The sequence below is a fragment of the Somniosus microcephalus genome, unplaced genomic scaffold, assembly GCF_052327205.1.
Source record: "Somniosus microcephalus isolate GS21.2 unplaced genomic scaffold, FLI_Smic_1.0 scaffold532, whole genome shotgun sequence".
Taxonomy (NCBI): Eukaryota; Metazoa; Chordata; class Chondrichthyes; order Squaliformes; family Somniosidae; genus Somniosus; species Somniosus microcephalus.
The window spans coordinates 139,552-158,033 of NW_028225719.1; the positions used below are offsets into that span (position 1 = coordinate 139,552).

General features: G+C 48.3%; 3 non-coding genes across 3 annotated transcripts; all 3 read left to right on the forward strand.

Moving 5' to 3' along the window:
* Positions 1 to 2,870: 2,870 nt before the first annotated feature.
* Positions 2,871 to 2,944, forward strand: trnaf-gaa (transfer RNA phenylalanine (anticodon GAA)). Its single transcript has one exon. It is a non-coding gene; the product is annotated as a tRNA-Phe (tRNA).
* An 8,238-nt stretch (positions 2,945 to 11,182) lies between these two features.
* trnak-cuu (transfer RNA lysine (anticodon CUU)) lies at positions 11,183 to 11,255 on the forward strand. The gene has a single exon. It is a non-coding gene; the product is annotated as a tRNA-Lys (tRNA).
* A 3,986-nt stretch (positions 11,256 to 15,241) lies between these two features.
* trnak-cuu (transfer RNA lysine (anticodon CUU)) lies at positions 15,242 to 15,314 on the forward strand. Its single transcript has one exon. It is a non-coding gene; the product is annotated as a tRNA-Lys (tRNA).
* Positions 15,315 to 18,482: the final 3,168 nt, after the last annotated feature.

The window sequence follows — 18,482 nt, forward strand, 5'->3', positions numbered from 1 at the left end:
GTGTTGTAGGTTCACCAGATTGGCACCTCATTTTTATGTATACATTGTGCTGGTCCTTGCATGCTCTTCTACGCTGCTAATTGAACCAGCGTTGGTCACCTCGCTTGATTGTAATGGTAGAGTGAGGAATATGCCGGCCATGAGGTTACGGATTGCAGTTGAATACAATTCTGCTGCTGCTAACGGCGCACAACACCTCATGAACGCCCAGTTTTGAAACGCTATATTCTGAACCTATCCCAATTAGCACGGTGTTAGTGCCACACAACACGATGGAGGGTTTTATTAGTGTCATAACTGGACTTTTTCTCCACCAGGAATGTGCGGTGGTCACACCTAACAATGCTGTACTGCTCAGATGCATCTGTGAGAGGTGGATTGGTGAGGACATGGTGAACTCGTTTTTCTCCCCTGTTGTTTGATAATTCACCAGCTGCCGCAGGCCCATTCCTGGAGCTACGTCCTACCGGACACGGCCAGCTCTGTCAGTAGTTGTACTACCGAGCCACTGTAAGCTAGGGGAGTATTTTAATAGAGGAACTAGGAACGTCTAACTTGCTAATACTTTATTAAGTTAATTTATTAAACTCGATAAATTAATTAGTTTTAAAAACTAAAAATGAATCAAATAAATTATTTACCTAAATCATTTAAATAATTAAATATATAGAACAATGTTAGATGGAGACGGCAGTGTGGAAGGTGTGTCGCCTCTGCTACATGTGAGAGTTTCTGCAGAGCAGCTTGATTCGAGACAACCATATCTGCAGTGCGTGTCTGCATCTCGAGGAACTTCAACTCAAGTTGTTAAGCTGGTCTCCGTGGTACAGGCATTGCGATGCATAAGAAAGGTAAGGAATTACCTATACATTTTGACCCAGGAGGCCGTCACACTGCTTAGGTCAGGTACTGGTTAAGATTGGATTAGTGGTCAGAGACGGGATGATGTGAAAGCGAGTCAGGCAGGCACAAGGGCCTCAGTTGCAGACGTCGAGGAGCCTCGGCATTTTCCTTTGTCCAACAGGTACGAGATACTTGCTCCTGGAGTGGCTGAGAACGAAGACTTTAGGGAGAAGGGTCAAATTGACCACGTTACACTCGTACAAGAGGCCATTCAAGATGGGTGGCGAGGAAAGGAATATGGTAGTGGTAGGGTATAGTTTAGTCATGTGCATAGATGATGTTCGCTACAGCTCCGACTGGGAGTCTGGAAGGCCGTGAAGCTTGCCTGGTGCCAATGTTAAGGACATATCTTTGCGGCTGGAGAATACTTGGAGCATGAACGGGAGGACCCAGTTATCGTAGGAACAATCGAGATAGGAAGAATTAGGAATGTCTTCTGCTGAGGGGGTTAGGCGACACATTATAAAACCAGGACCTCAAAGGTAAAAATCTCTGGATTAGCTGAGTACTGCCCGGTGTCCTGGCCAATGTGTGTTCCTCAAGCAACATCACTGAAATAGATTGTCTGATCAGGATCACATTGCTGTTTGAAAAACCTTGCTTTGCGCAATTTGGCTGCAAAGCATTTTTGATCCTTCCACGATCGTGAAAGGGGTTATATGAAAGTAAGAATTCTTTATATTTCTTATTTGAGCTCCTCCCAACCTTCTCTGCTCCAATGGCGATCTCAAATACAGTTGATCAACTCTCTGCTGATAATCATAGAATTCCAAACTCTGCCCCATCCGGGTGACTAAACCCGGTACGATCCTGATGGTTTCAACCTCCTTGCTTTCATAGCACCTCAAACATCCCCCAATCTCGCGGTTTCAGAACTGCTGATAATTCTCTTGGTCCGATGTGTGTAATTGTGCCGGGGCAGCAGGTTATTGAAATCAGCCCCGTATCAGTGTCGACAGTTAATCGGTGCATCTGATGGTATCTCACTCCCTGCGGGTGATGGAGCAGATGGCAGATCGATTACCTTGCTCTGCTGTTGTGGTGTGAATCTCGCTTTCGGGCGGGAATTTGTGAGAGGTCCGGCTTTCAAATGCCGAAAAGCCTAGATATTTTATTGTCGTATTTTGATTCTGAATTTACGTGAAAATTCCACAGAGTATTTGATGAAATTTGCCATTACCGAATCATGTTGTATGAGATGATGGTGCCTTGAAAGCAGGTACTGTGAGTGGGCCCAGTATTGATAAAGCCCTGCAAGGCTACTATTTAATCTATAACCTCAATCCGATCAGGTAATGCATTCCAAATCCTAAATACTCGTTGCGTAAAATAATTCCTCATGTCGCCTCTGGCTCTTTTCAAAATCAACTTAAATCAGTGCTTTCTGGTTACTGAACCTTCAGCCCTTGGAATCCGTTTCTCTGTATTTACTTTGTCTACACCCTGTCATATACCCCCATGTCCATGTCGTTAATGTATTGCAAAATTGGCAGTGGCCCGGGTTCTGAACCAAAGCGAACTCCACTGTATACATCTGCCCATTCCGATATAACAGCCATTCACCACAACTACAGAAAATGCTGGAAAAACTCAGCAGGTCAGGCAACATCCGTGGAGAGAACTTGATTTGGCTCGTGATCAGTGCGGCTCAGTGAGACTTCGGACTGTCTCTCCCTTCACAACCCATCAGTGTGGAGAAAAGAACAGGGAATTTTACACATGTGTTGTGCTCTGTAACTTTATTTGAACATTTCATTGCATTTCACGCTGTGTCCAACACGGTGAGGTCCCCCGTGCTGTGTCAGCTTTGTATCTTTGTCAACACTGCAGCTTTACATTAACACAACCTGAGCTCCGAGATCTGGTCGGGTCACATTGCCCGAAGTGAGGAATGAGCGAGAGGGGCAATTCCACCCGGGGATAGAAAATTCTCCAAAAGAACGACAGAATACTGCATTTGATGTGAAGCCGAAATAGCTCAGTTGGGAGAGCGTTAAACTGAAGATCTAAATGGTCCCTGGTTCGATCCCGGGTTTCGGCAGGTTTTAGTTACTTTCTGTCTCCTTCACTACAAGAGGAGCGAATTAAGAGAAATTTTACGCTCCGGATGCCGTGTTTCCCAAACGAATGAGAATGAAACCCCATCGGACATGCTGGATCCGGCTCCAACCGTCCGCTACACGTTCGACTGCAGTCGGGGTCCCGCCGTCTGCTTTTATACCGGGACAGTGTTTGTGGGAGGGGCTGTTGTGTGATAATATATTTTAGAATGACGTTTGTTAGACCATAGAGCTGTCTTTCTGTTACTTTGGATTTACACTCTGCCCAGTTGTATATGCGAACAGTTAACAATGTTTAAGCGATGTGGTGTGTTCAATGTTTGTGCAGTAACTCGGTCACCCAGTGTGAGCCTGAAAGACAATCTCCCAGCCTGGGTTCGAGCCTGGCCAACAGAAGCGTTGTGGCCAGTTAATTCAGTTGGTGATAGCGTGGTGCTAACTAACGCCTAGGTCGCGCGTTCGATCCCCGTACGGGCCATCAGGATGTTTTCATAATTTTACGCTTTTCCCGCACATTTCCAATACAAACTTTATAAGGAAGCCAATGCACACACATTCTCACGGGGGATATATTTGGATTAACATCCTTTGCCACCGGGGATGAGAGACACATCTTTCTGTTCATTTGTCTTTCTGGGTTTGCTGTTGAAAGTTGACCAGGGAACCTGTTGCCGATAAGGGTCACAGGCAGGTAAGAGACAGACAGAGCGGCTCTGACCGCGCGAGATGGGCAAAAGGCTTCAGTTTAGGACAAATGCATCAATGAATTGTTCGCCCAGCACCGAGAGAGACAACATCCAGAGAAAAACACAGGAGGAAATCGATTTCAAGTGGATGCCGACCTGCTCTTGGTGCCGTGCTTTCGCGAACACCTCTGTTGTGTTCTCATGTAAAAAATATAATTTTGTCCGTACAGTTTGCATGGCGTGAAAGGATCTGAATTGCAAAGTGATGCGCTATCAATTACTCATAAAAGACTGAGAGTTAAGAGAGTAACTAAAGGCTTTTATTAGCAAAGAACAGAGCATGCCTCTCGTGGTTGACTGGGTTCCAAGAAGGCAGGGGGCTGCAGGTCAATCACCTTTATACCTGGGCCTGTGTGGGTGGAGCCAGCCGAGACATGTTGAGGCATGCATAGGTACAACAGTGTGTAACAACAACAACAACAGTGTTTTACCACATTCACCCCTTGATTAAAATTGAGTCCGGCGGGGTGAAGTGTACTAAAGGTTCATGTAAGTAAGTCTATCAGGTGGCGTTGTATGCCGTCCTGATCGTCATGGTGGCGGCGGTGATGGTGCAGCATCCATCGTTGAGTCTGGCGTGTCATTGAGTGGTTGGGTGGTCAATGACGGGTCCTGGGGCTGCGGCATGCCGTCTAGCGGGGTTGGGTTGTGGGTAGTGGTGGATGGCAATGGTAGTGCTTCAGGGGCACCCAAAGGTGCGAGATCTCGTGTGGGGGCTGTGTCCTCCCGCCCGTCCGGGTACGCTACATAAGCGTACTGGGGGTAGGCGTGGGTAGTGGTGGGTGGCGAGGGGGGTGTTTCGGGAGCACCCAAAGGTGCGAGGTCTCGTATGGAGACTGTGTCCTCCCGCCCGTCCGGGTACACCACGTAAGCATACTGAGGGTTGGCATGGAGGAGGCTCACCCTCTCGACCAGTGGGTCCATCTTATGGGACCTCACGTGCTTCCGCAGTAGGACGGGTCCTGGAGAAGTCAGCCATGTCGGTAACGAGATCCCCGATGTGGACTTCCTGGGGAAGGAGAACATTCTCTCATGAGGGGTAGCATTGGTGGCTGTACAGAGCAGTGACCGAATGGAATGGAGCGCTGCAGGGAGGACTTCCTGCCAGCGAAAGGTCGGAAGGCCCTTAGATTTCAAGTTTAAAAGGACTGCCTTCCAGTCTGTCGCATTCTCCCTTTCCACCTGGCCATTCCCCCGGGGGTTGTAGCTGGTGTTCCTGCTTGTAGCAATACCTCTCGAGAGCAGGTACTGCCGGAGTTCGTCGCTCATAAAGGATGAGCCCCTGTTGCTATGAATATAGCTAGGGAAACCGAACAAGGTGAAGAGGTCATTCAGACATTTAATGACCGTGGTACTGGTCATGTCTGAGCAAGGGATGGCAAACGGGAAACGGGAGTACTCATCAATTATGTTGAGGAAGTACACATTGCGGTCGGAGGAGGGGAGGTGCCGTTTAAAATCGACGCTCAGCCATTCAAAGGGGCGCGTGGCTTTGATCAGGCTTGCTCTGTCTGGCCTATAAAAATGCGGTTTGCACTCGGCACAGATTTGGCAGTTCCTGGTCATGGTCCTGACCTCCTCGATGGAGTAGGGCAGGTTACGGGATTTGATGAAGTGAAAAAACCTGGTGACCCCCGGGTGGCAGAGGTCATTGTGGAGGGTCTTCAGTCTACTGACCTGCGCGTTGGCGCATTTACCACGTGATAGGGCATCTGGGGGCTCATTGAGTTTCCCGGGTCGGTACAAGATATCGTAATTGGAGGTGGAGAGTTCGATTCTCCACCTCAAGATCTTGTCGTTCTTGATTTAGCCCCTCTGCTTATTATTAAACATAAAAGCTACTGAACGCTGGTCAGTGAGCAGGGTAAATCGTTTTCCGGCCAGGTAATGCCTCCAATGTCGCACAGCTTCCACAATGGCCTGGGCCTCCTTTTCGAAAGAGGAGTGTCGAATCTCGGGGCCCTGGAGGGTCCTTGAGAAAAAGGCCACGGGTCTCCCCGCCTGGTTAAGGGTTGCAGCTAGGGCAAAGTCGGATGCGTCGCTCTCCACTTGGAAAGGGATGGACTCATCCACTGCGTGCATTGTGGCCTTCGCAATATCTCCTTTTATGAGAGTGAAGGCTGCACAGGCCTCTGCTGTCAGGGGAAGGAGGTGGACTTGATGAGGGGTCTGGCTTTGTCTGCATAGTTGGGCACCCACTGAGCATAGTACGAGAAAAACCCTAGGCATCTCTTCAGTGCTTTTTGGCAGTGGGGGAGGGGGAGCCCCATAAGGGGGCGCATCCTGTCGGGGTCGGGGCCGATGACTCCGTTCTCCACTACACAGCCAAGAATGGCAAGGCGCTTGGTACGAAACATACATTTGTCCTTGTTGTATGTTAGGTTCAGCCGCTGGGCCGTACGGAGGAATTTCTCTAGATTAACATCATGGTCCTGCTGGTCGTGGCCGCAGATGGTGACGTTGTCTAGATAGGGGAAAGTGGCCTGGAGCGCGTTCTGGTCGACCATCCGGTCCATCTCCCGTTGGAAGACTGAAACCCCGTTGGTGGCGCCGAAGGGAACTCTGAGGAAGTGGTAGAGATGACCGTCAGCTTCAAAAGCTGTGTACTGGCGGTCTTCAGCCCTGATGGGGAGCTGGTGGTATGCCGACGTCAGGTCAAACGTCGAGAACACCCGGTATTGTGCTATCTGATTGACGATGTCAGATATGCGGGGGAGTGGGTATGCATCTAGCTGGGTGTAGCGATTGATCGTCAGGCTGTAGTCAATAACTAGGCTCTGTTTTTCGCCAGTCTTCACTACCACCACTTGTGCTCGCCATGGGCTGGTGCTACTTTCAATAATCCCTTCCTTCAGGAGTCTTGCTAACTCGGATTTAATGAAACTCCTATCCCCGGCGCTGTAACGCCTGCTTTTGGTAGCGATGGGCTTACAGTCGCGGGTGAGGTTAGTGAACAAGGAGGAGGGGGACTTTAAGGGTGGAGAGGCTGCAAATGGTGCGCGGTGGGCGATTTAAAAGCTGCTGGCTGCAGACTGTGAGTGGGGGGAGGGGTCCGTCGTGCGCTAATGTGACACTCTTAAGGTGGCACTGAAAATCCAACCCCAGTAGAACGGCAGCGCAAAGATGGGGCAGGACCAGGAGTTTAAAATTTTTGTATTCTGTGCCCCTTACTGAAAGGGTCACTACACAGTAGCCACCGACGTCCGCTGACTGGGCTTTGGAAGCCAAAGAGATCCGATGTCGCGTCGGCAGGACCGGGAGAGAGTAACTGCGCACCGTGTCGGGGTGGATAAAGCTTTCCGTGCTCCCGCTGTCAAAAAGGCAGGTAGTGGCGCGGCCGTTTACCATAATGGCCATCATGGACCTGGACAGTTGATGAGGGAGAGATTGGTCCAGTGTCACGGAGGCCAGCGTATGGTCGAGCGAGTCGATGTGGTCGTCAGATGAGGCGGTGGTTAAGTCCGGGTCCCCCGTGGTTGAAGTTGGAGACGTCCGAGATGGTGGACAAAATGGCGGCGCCCATGGTGCCGATCCCCACGCAGCTGGGGGAGCCCAAGATGGCGGACAAGATGGCTGCCACCACGGTTTGCATGCGGCGCTGCTGGCATTAGCGGTTTTACCTTTGCAGGCGCTGACATAGTGTCCTTTCTTCCCGCAGCCGGAGCAGGTAGTGTTTCTCGCTGGGCAGCGTGCTCTGGGGTGTTTTGTCTGGCCACAAAAATAACATTTCTGTGCCTTGGACATCGCAGCAGCAGTTGAAGGTGGTGGTCCCATGACCCAAGGTTGTGGCGTCTACGTTGCGGAGCGGTTAGGGGAGAAGGCGTCCATATTCCTGTGGGCTGCGTCGAGCGAGAGCGCGAGGGACACTGCCTTTCTCAGGTCCATTTCTCCCTTTTCCAACAGTCGCTGCCGGGAGTAGTCGGACCTTAGACCCGCAACGAAAGCATCTCGGATCAGTCCCTCCTTGTGTGCTGTGGCTGATACTTCTTTGCAATCGCAGTCTCGGCCGAGTATCCGTAGTGCCCATAGGAAGGCCTCCACCGATTCCCCGGGCTGCTGTCTGCGGGATCTTAAGAGGTGCCGGGCATAGACCGTATTTACCGGGCGTGCGTATTGCCCTTTTAGCATACTGATAGCCGCCGCGTAGGTCATCGCATCCTGGATTATTGTATAAACTTGGTAGCTCACCTTTGAGGCCAGGATTTCCAACTTGTTTTCGTCCAGGGTCACTGTTGAGGCTTGCAGGTAGGCCTCAAAGCAACGCAGCCAATGCGCGAATTTGGTAGCCGAACCCGCTTCTTGGGGGTCTAGGTCCAGGCATGTTGGTCTGAGGGCTCGCAGCAGCTCCTGCTGCTCAGCGTTTGGTGCAGCAGCCTGCTGTTCCGCGTTTGGTGCAGCAGCCTGCTGTTCAGCGTTTGTCGACATTTTGTTTTTGCTAATAAAATTGATGCGCTATCAATTACTCATAATAGACTGAGAGTTAAGAGAGTAACTAAAGGCTTTTATTAGCAAAGAACAGAGCATGCCTCTCGTGGTTGACTGGGTTCCAAGAAGGCAGGGGGCTGCAGGTCAATCACCTTTATACCTGGGCCTGTGTGGGTGGAGCCAGCCGAGACATGTTGAGGCATGCATAGGTACAACAGTGTGTAACAACAACAACAACAACAACAACAACAGTGGTTTACCACACAAAGGAGCAGGCAGGAAAAACTGCGTTGATGTGCTTGCTGGCAGGAGGCTGGCTGCAGCTTCCCTGGTGGTCTAGTGGTTAGGATTCGGTGCTTTCACCACCGCGACCCGGGTTCAGATTCCCGGTCAGAGAACAGTGCGCTTTGGGGCTGGTTGAATTGCCACCATGTAACGCACCCTTACGGAGCAGTACTCTGCCCCTGATTCAACTTTCCGCACCGCTGCTCAACATCACTCTTCATACAGCGATACAAAATACACATCCTTGATTTCTGTAAAATGTGTGCTGTTTCAAAGTCAGCAGGAATTGATTTTTGTCAAATTTAGACTGGCTGACTTTAAATGTTGCCAACATTTAACTGCAGCTCACAGTGTCAGGGCAGTCATGGTTTTAATCAGTCTTCCGTGTATCTTCTTGCCCACTGCACCTCCCTAACAAACTTAGCTTATCACAGGCACGGCTATCGATTAATTCATTGCCAGTGTGAAAAATGCAAATTTTGAAACTTATCAACGTGTGCAAGCCTGGAATCAGAGAATCCGTGGCCCGTGATAACTTGAGCATTAAGATGTTCATTAGTCCTTCCTGTATTGCTCAGTAGCCCACTGTGTGAGGAACTAAGAACCACGGGCATTTTCACTTCTGTGTCGGGCTCAGCACCATACCTGCAGCTGAAGATTGAACTTGATTTGGCGCGTGATCAGTGCGGCTCATTGAGACTTCGGCCCATCTCTGCTTCACAACCCATCAGTGTGGAGAAAAGAACAGGGAATTTTACACATGTGTTGTGCTCTGTAACTTTATTTGAACATGTCATTGCATTTCACGCTGTGTCCAACACGGAGAGGCCCCCCGTGATGTGTCAGCTTTGTATCTTTATCAACACTCCAGCTTTACATTAACACAACCTGAGCTCCGAGATCTGGTCGGGTCACATTGTCCGAAGTGAGGAATGAGTAAGAGGCTCAATTCCACCCGGGGATAGAAAATCCTCCAAAAGAACGACAGAATACTGCCTTTGATGTGAAGCCGAAATAGGTCAGTTGGGAGAGCGTTAGACTGAAGATCTTAAGATCCCGGGTTTCGGCAGGTTTTAGTTACTTTCTGTCTCCTTCACTGCAAGAGGAGCGAATGAGGAGAAATTTTACGCTCCTGATGGCACGTTTCCCAAAGGAATGTGAGTGAAACCACATCGGACATGCTGGATCCGGCTCCAACCGTCCGCTGCAGTTTCGAATCCAGTCGGGGTCCCGCCGTCTGCTTTTATACCGGGACAGTGTTTGTGGGAGGGGCTGTGGTGCGGTAATAAATTTTAGAATGAGGTTTGATAGACCATAGAGCTGTCTTTCTGTTAGTTTCGATTTACACTCTGCCCAGTTGTATATACGAACAGTTAACAATGTTTAACCGATGTGGTGTGTTCAATGTTTGTGCAATAACTCGGTCACCCAGTGTGAGTCTGAAAGGCAATCTCCCAGCCTGGGTTCGAGTTTGGTGAACGGGAGCATTGTGGCCGGTTAGCTCAGTTGGTGAGAGCGCAGCGCTAATAATGCCAAGGTCGAGTGTTCGATCCCCGTGTGGGCCATTGGGATGTTTTCATAATTTTACGCTTTTCCCGCACATTTCCAATACAAACTTTATAATGAAGCCAATGCACACAGACTCTCACGGGGGATATATTTGGATTAACATCCTTTGCCACCGGGGCTGAGAGACACATCTTTCTGTTCATTTGTCTTTCTGGGTTTGCTGTTGAACGTTGAACAGGCGGCCTGTTCCCGATAAGGGTAACAGGCAGGTAATAGACAGACAGAACAGCTCTGACCCTGCGAGATGGGGAAAAGGCTTCAGTTCAGGACAAATGCATCAATGAAATGTTCGCCGGCACCGAGAGAGACAACATCCAGAGAAAACCACTGAAGGAAATCGATTTCAAGTGGATGCCTACCCGCACTTGGTGCTGTGCTTTCGCGAACACATCTGTTGTGTTCTCATGTAAAAAATATCATTTTGTCCGAAAAGTTTGCCTGGCGTGAAAGGATCTGAATTGCAAAGGAGCAGGCAGGAAACACTGCGTTGCTGTACTTGCTGGCAGGAGACTTGCTGCACCTTTTACTGGTGGTTTAGTGTTTAGGATTCAGGCACTTTCACCACCACAGCCCGGGTTCGTATTCCCGGTCAGGAAACAGTGCGTTTTGGGGCTGTTTGAATTGCCACCACACAACGCTGAAATAGCTCAGTTGGGAGATTGATTAGATTTGAACATACAGATTTTCGTATACTGGAGTTAGATGCGCTACCGTTGCGCCATGAGGTCCACAACACAACCATGGATGCTCATAGTTTGTATATATACACCTTCCACAAACACTGTTTCATTCCTCCTGCCTTCTCCTGATTCCTCAGTGTCATGCACAGAAGCGCCTGATGCCCTCATTTGTTTAAAGTAACAAGCAGACACAAACACAGGTATTCATTCAAAATCTACCCACAGGTGGCCACAGACACAATAAACAGAGCCAGAGAGACAGACAGAATCGGGAATATCCAGGAAATAGACAAGAGATATTGACAAGGACTAAAGCGATTTGTGATCAGAAATTTGCCTGAACCCCTGTGGTTAATGAATGGGATTTTGCTGCTTGTGCTCCTTATACGCCTTGGGCTTCTGGGGAACTAATTTCGTAGTTTGCAGGAACGCGGCTCAGACATGCTGTTGTGACCGGGCCGGAGCAACAAGGTTCCTGACTGTAATCAGCGAAAAGGCAATGCTATTTCAACAAGCCCGGCTAGCTCAGTCGGTAGAGCATGAGACTCTTAATCTCAGGGTCGTGGGTTCGAGCCCCACGTTGGGCGGTAGTTATTTTGTTAAACTTTTATGTTGCTTTCAAAGCGTCATTAATTCAGCGATATCCTTGTTTTGCAGAATGAAAGAAATGCGAACTGAGAAAATACTGCAGATGCTGGAAATATGAATTGAAACAGAAAATGCTGGAGATACTCAGCAGGTCAGGCAGTATCTGCGAAGAGAGAAACAGAGGTAACGTTTCAGGTCGATAACCTTTCGTCAGAACTGGAAAAAAAAGGTAATGGAACAGATTTTTAAGCAGTGCAGGGGATTCAATGAGATCATGGCTGATCTCCTGCCTCAATTCCACTCACCGGCCCTATCGCCATATCCCTTGATGCCCTTACCAGTCAGAAATCACCCACTTCCGTTTGGAATATACCCAATAACTGAGCCTCCACAGCACTCTGGGGAAGAGAATTCCAAAGATTCACCACTTTCTGTGTGAAGAAATGTCTTCTCTCAGTCCTGAATGGCCTAACCTTTATCCTGAGGCTGTGTCCGCTGGTTCTAGACTCCCCAGCCAAGGGAATCATTCTCCCAGCATCCAACCGATCAAACCGTGTAATAATTTTGCATGCTTCATGAGATCCCCTCTCATTCTTCCGAATTCAAGAGATTACAGGCCTAGTTTACTCAATCTCTTAACACAACCACTTCCCCGAGGTGTGGCTAGTTCTGGAGCACACGCTTTTAGTGCTGCAGACGGAGTGTTGTCGGAGCTCATTGCATTTGCTGTAACTAATGAGCTCAGCTGTTTCTTAATATCGCTTGGAATTAATCGAATTGAATGAAGTCTGGCTTCTCTCAGGATGGTTACAGACACTTCAGCTTTGTCTTTTGTATTCATCCATCTTTTCTGTTTATTTACTCTATCTAATCGTTTTCTTGATTTTAAAACCCTCTGTCAAATTTCCTCTTAGCCGTCTATGCTCTAAGGAGAACAGCTCCAACTTCTCTGGTCTATCCACGTAACGGCAATCGTTCATCACTGGAACCAATGAAGTACAAATGCATCAATGAACTGTTCGCCCAGCACCGAGAGAGACAACATCCAGAGAAAAACACAGGAGGAAATCGATTTCAAGTGGATGCCTACCCGCACTTGGTGCCGTGCTTTCGCGAACACGTCTGTTGTGTTCTCATGTAAAAAATACAATTCTGTCCGAACAGTTTGCCTGGTGCGAAAGGATCTGAATTGCAAAGGAGCAGGCATGAAAAGCTGCGTTGATGTGCTTGCTGCCGAGAGGCTGGCTGCAACTTCCCTGATGGTCTAGTGGTTAGGATTTAATGCTATCACCGCCGCGGCCCGGGTTCGATTCCCGGTCAAGAAACAGTGTGTTTTGGGGCTGTTTGAATTGCCACCATGCAACGCACCCTTACGGAGCAATGCTCTGCTCCTGATTCAACTTTCCACACCGCTGCTCAACATCACTCTTCATACAGCGATACAAAATACACATCCTTGATTTCTGTAAAATGCGTGCTGTTGCAAAGTCAGTCGGAATTGATTTCTGTCAAATTTAGACTGGCTGACTTTAAATGTTGCCAACATTTAACTGCAGCTCACAGTGTCAGGGCAGTCACGGTTTTTATCAGTCTTCCGTGTATCTTCTTGCCCACTGCACCGCCCTACCAACCTTAGCTTATCACAGGCACGGCTATCGATTAATTCATTGCCAGTGTGAAAAGTGCAAATTTTGAAACTTGTCAACGTGTGCAAGCCTGGAATCAGAGAGTCCGTGGCCCGTGATAACTTGAGCATTAAGTTGTTCATTAGCCCTTCCTGTATTGCTCTGTAGCCCACTGTGTGAGGAATTAAGAACCACGGGCATTTTCACTTCTGTGTGGGGCTCAGCACCATACCTGCAGCTGAAGATTGAACTTGATTTGGCTCATGATCAGTGCGGCTCAGTGAGACTTCGGCCCGTCTTTCCCTTCACATCCCATCAGTGTGGAGAAAAGAACAGGGAATTTTACACATGTGTTGTGCTCTGTAACTTTATTTGAACATGTCATTGCATTTCACGCTGTGTCCAACACAGTGAGGTCCCCCGTGCTGTGTCAGCATTGTATCTTTATCAACACTGCAGCTTTACATTAACACAACCTGAGCTCCGAGATCTGGTCGGGTCACATTGCCCGAAGTGAGGAATGAGCGAGAGGGGCAATTCCACCCGGGGATAGAAAATGCTCCAAAAGAACGACTGAATACTGCATTTGATGTGAAGCCGAAATAGCTCAGTTGGGAGAGCGTTAGGCTAAAAATCGAAAGATCCCGGGTTTCGGCAGGTTTTAGTTACTTTCTGTCTCCTTCACTACAAAAGGAGCGAATGAGGAGAAATTTTACGCTCCTGATGCCGCGTTTCCCAAACGAATCGGAGTGAAACCACATCGGACATGCTGGATCCGGCTCCAACTGTCCGCTGCAGGTGTGAATCCAGTCGGGGTCCCGCCGTCTGCTTTTATACAGGAACAGTGTCTGTGGGAGGGGCTGTGGTGCGATAATAAATTTTAGAATGAGGTTTGTTAGACCATAGAGCTGTCTTTCTGTTAGTTTCGATTTACACTCTGCCCAGTTGTATATACGAACAGTTAACAATGTTTAACCGATGTGGTGTGTTCAATGATTGTGCGGTAACTCGGTCACCCAGTGTGAGGCTGAAAGACAATCTCGCCGCCTGGGTTCGAGCCTGGACAATGAGAATATTGTGACCGGTTAGCTCAGTTGGTGAACAAACCTGGTCCTAATAATGACAAGGTCGCGAGTTCGATCCCCGTACTGGCCATCAGGATGTTCTCATAATTTTACGCTTTTCCCGCACATTTCCAATACAAACTTTATAAGGAAGCCAATGCACACAGACTCTCACGGGGGATTTATTTGGATTAACATCCATTGCACCTTTGCCACCGGGCCTGAGAGACACATCTTTCTGTTTATTTGTCTTTCTGGGTTTGCTGTTGAACGTTGAAGAGGCGGCCTGTTCCCGATAAGGGTAACAGGCAGGTAATAGACAGACAGAGCAGCTCTGATCCCGCGAGATGGGCAAAAGGCTTCAGTTCAGGACAAATGCATCAATGAAATGTTCGCCGGCACCGAGAGAGACAACATCCAGAGAAAACCACTGAAGGAAATCGATTTCAAGTGGATGCCTACCCGCACTTGGTGCCGTGCTTTCGCGAACACGTCTTTTGTGTTCTCATGTAAAAAATATCATTTTGTCCGAACAGTTTGCCTGGCGCGAACGGATCTGAAGTGCAAAGGAGCAGGCAGGAAACACTGCGTTGCTGTGCTTGCTGGCAGGAGATTTGCTGCAGCTTTTCTGGTAGTCTAGTGGTTAGAATTCAGGCACTTTTACCGCCGCGGCCCGGGTTCGATTCCCGGTGAGGAAACAGTGTGTTTTGGGGCTGTTTGAATTGCCACCATACAACGCTGAAATAGCTCAGTTGGGAGATCGATTAGATTTGAACACGCAGACTTTTTGATCTGGAGTCAGTATACGCTACCGTTGCGCCATGAGGTCCACAACATAACCACGGATGTTCGTAGTTTGTATATATACTCGTTCCACAAACACTGTTTCATTCCTCCTGCCTTCTCCTGATTCCTCAGTGTCATGCACAGAAGCGCCTGATGCCCTCATTTGTTTAAAGTAACAAGCAGACACAAACACAGGTAATTCGTTCAAAATCTACCCGCAGGTGGCCACAGACACAATAAACAGAGCCAGAGAGACAGACAGAATCGGGAATCTCCGGGAAATAGACAAGCGATATTGACAAGGACTAAAGCGATTTGTGATCAGAAATTTGCCTGAACCCCTGTGGTTAATGAAAGGGATTTTGCTGCTTGAGTTCCTTATACGCCTTGGGCTTCTGGAGAACTTGTTTCGTAGTTTGCAGAAACGCGGCTCAGACATGCTGTTGTGACCGGGCCGGAGCCACAAGGTTCCTGACTGCAATCAGTGACAAGGCAATGTTGCTGCAACAGGCCCGGCTAGCTCAGTCGGTAGAGCATGAGACTCTTAATCTCAGGGTCGTGGGTTCGAGCCCCACGTTGGGCGGTAGTTACTTTGTTAAACTTTTATGTTGCTTTCAAAGCGTCATTAATTAAGCGATATCCTTGTTTTGCACAATGAAAGAAATGCGAACTGAGAAAATACTGCAGATGCTGGAAATATGAATTGAAACAGAAAATGCTGGAGATACTCAGCAGGTCAGGCAGCATCTGCGAAGAGAGAAACAGAGGTAACGTTTCAGGTCGATAACCTTTCGTCAGAACTATAAAAAAAAAGGTAAGGGAACAGATTTTTAAGCAGTGCAGGGGATTCAATGAGATCATGGCTGATCTCCTGCCTCAATTCCACTCACCGGCCCTACCGCCATATCCCTTGATGCCCTGACCAGTCAGAAATCTACCCACTTCTGTTTTGAATATACCCAATAACTGAGCCTCCACAGCACTCTGGGGAAGAGAATTCCAAAGATTCACCACTTTCTGTGTGAAGAAATGTCTTCTCTCAGTCCTGAATGGCCTAACCTTTATCCTGAGGCTGTGTCCGCTGGTTCTAGACTCCCCAGCCAAGGGAATCATTCTCCCAGCATCCAACCGATCAAACCCTGTAATAATTTTGCATGCTTCATGAGATCCCCTCTCATTCTTCCGAATTCAAGAGATTACAGGCCTAGTTTACTCAATCTCTTAACACAACCGCTTCCCCGAGGCGTGGCTAGTTCTGGAGCACACGCTTTTAGTGCTGCAGACGGAGTGTTGTCGGAGCTCATTGCATTTGCTGTAACTAATCAGCTCAGCTGTTTCTTAATATCGCTTGGAATTAATCGAATTGAATGAAGTCTGGCTTCTCTCAGGATGGTTACAGACACTTTAGCTTTGTCTTTTGTATTCATCCATCTTTTCTGTTTATTTACTCTATCTAATCGTTTTCTTGATTTTAAAACCCTCTGTCAAATTTCCTCTTAGCCGTCTATGCTCTAAGGAGAACAGCTCCAACTTCTCTGGTCTATCCACGTAACGGCAATCGTTCATCACTGGAACCAATGAAGTACAAATGCATCAATGATTTTTCGCCCCGCACCGAGAGAGACAACATCCAGAGAAAAACACAGGAGGAAATCGATTTCAAGTGGATGCCTACCCGCACTTGGTGCCTAGCTTTCGCGAACACGTCTGTTTTGTTCTCATGTAAAAAATATAATTTTGTCCGAACAGTTTGCCTGGCGCGAAAGGATCTGAATTGCAAAGGAGCAGGCATGAAAAGCTGCGTTGATGTGCTTGCTGCCAGGCGGCTGGCAGCAGCTTCCCTGGTGGTCTAGTGGTTAGGATTCGGCGCTTTCAACGCCACGGCCTGGGTTCGATTCCCGGTTAGGGAACAGTGCGTTTTGGGGCTGTTTGAATTGCCACCATGCAACGCACCCTTACGGAGCAATGCTCCGCCCCTGATTCAACTTTCCACACCGCTGCTCAACATCACTCTTCATACAGCGATACAAAATATACATCCTTGATTTCTGTAAAATGCGTGCTGTTTCAAAGTCAGCAGGAATTGATTTCTGTCAAATTTAGACTGGCTGACTTTAAATGTTGCCAACATTTAACTGCAGCTCTCAGTGTCAGGGCAGTCACGGTTTTCATCAGTCTTCCGTGTATCTTCTTGCCCACTGCACCTCCCAACAAACTTAGCTTATCACAGGCACGGCTATCGATTAATTCATTGCCAGTGTGAAAAATGCAAATTTTGAAACATACAAACGTGTGCAAGCCTGTAATCAGAGATTCCGTGGCCCGTGATAACTTGAGCATTAAGATGTTCATTAGCCCTTCCTGTATTGCTCAGTAGCCCACTGCGTGAGGAACTAAGAACCACGGGCATTTTCACTTCTGTGTCGGGCTCAGCACCATGCCTGAAGATTGAACTTGATTTGGCTCGTGATCAGTGCGGCTCAGTGAGACTTCGGCCCGTCTCTCCCTTCACAACCCATCAGTGTGGAGAAAAGAACAGGGAATTTTACACATGTGTTGTGCTCTGTAACTTTATTTGAACATGTCATTGCATTTCACGCTGTGTCCAACACAGTGAGGTCCCCCGTGCTGTGTCAGCATTGTATCTTTATCAACACTGCAGCTTTACATTAACACAACCTGAGCTCCGAGATCTGGTCGGGTAACATTGCCCGAAGTGAGGAATGAGCGAGAGGGGCAATTCCACCCGGGGATAGAAAAACCTCCAAAAGAACAACAGTATACTGCGTTTGATGTGAAGCCGAAATAGCTCAGTTGGGAGAGCGTTAGACTGAAGATCTAAAGGTCCCGGGTTTCGGTAGGTTTTAGTTACTTTCTGTCTCCTTCACTACAAGAGGAGTGAATGAGGAGACATTTTACGCTCCTGATGCCGCGCTTCCCAAACGAATGGGAGTGAAACCACATCGGACATGCTGGATCCGGCTCCAACCGTCCGCTGCAGGTGCGAATCCAGTCGGGGTCCCGCCGTCTGCTCTTATACCGGAGCAGTGTTTGTGGGAGGGGCTGTGGTGCGATAATAAATTTTAGAATGAGGTTTGTTAGACCATAGAGCTGTCTTTCTTTTAGTTTCGATTTACACTCTGCCCAGTTGTATATACGAACAGTTAGCAATGTTTAACCGATGTGGTGTGTTCAATGATTGGGCAGTAACTCGGTCACCCAGTGTGAGGCTGAAAGACAATCTCGCAGCCTGGGTGCGAGCCTGGCCAACAAGAGCATTGTGGCCGGTTAGCCCAGTTGGTGAAAGCCTGGTGTTAATAACGACAAGGTCGCGAGTTTGATCCCCGTACTGGCCATCAGGATGTTTTCATAATTTTACACTTTTCCTGCACATTTCAAATACAAACTTTATAAGGAAGCCAATGCACACAGACTCACGGGGGATTTATTTGGATTAACATCCATTGCACCTTTGCCACCGGGACTGAGAGACACATCTTTCTGTTTATTTGTCTTTCTGGGTTTGCTGTTGAACGTTGAACAGGCGGCCTGTTCCCGATAAGGGTAACAGGCAGGTAATAGACAGACAGAGCAGCTCTGACCCCGCGAGATGGGCAAAAGGCTTCAGTTCAGGACAAATGCATCAATGAAATGTTCGCTGGCACCGAGAGAGACAACATCCAGAGAAAATCACTGAAGGAAATCGATTTCAAATGGATGCCTACCCGCACTTGGTGCCGTGCTTTCGCGA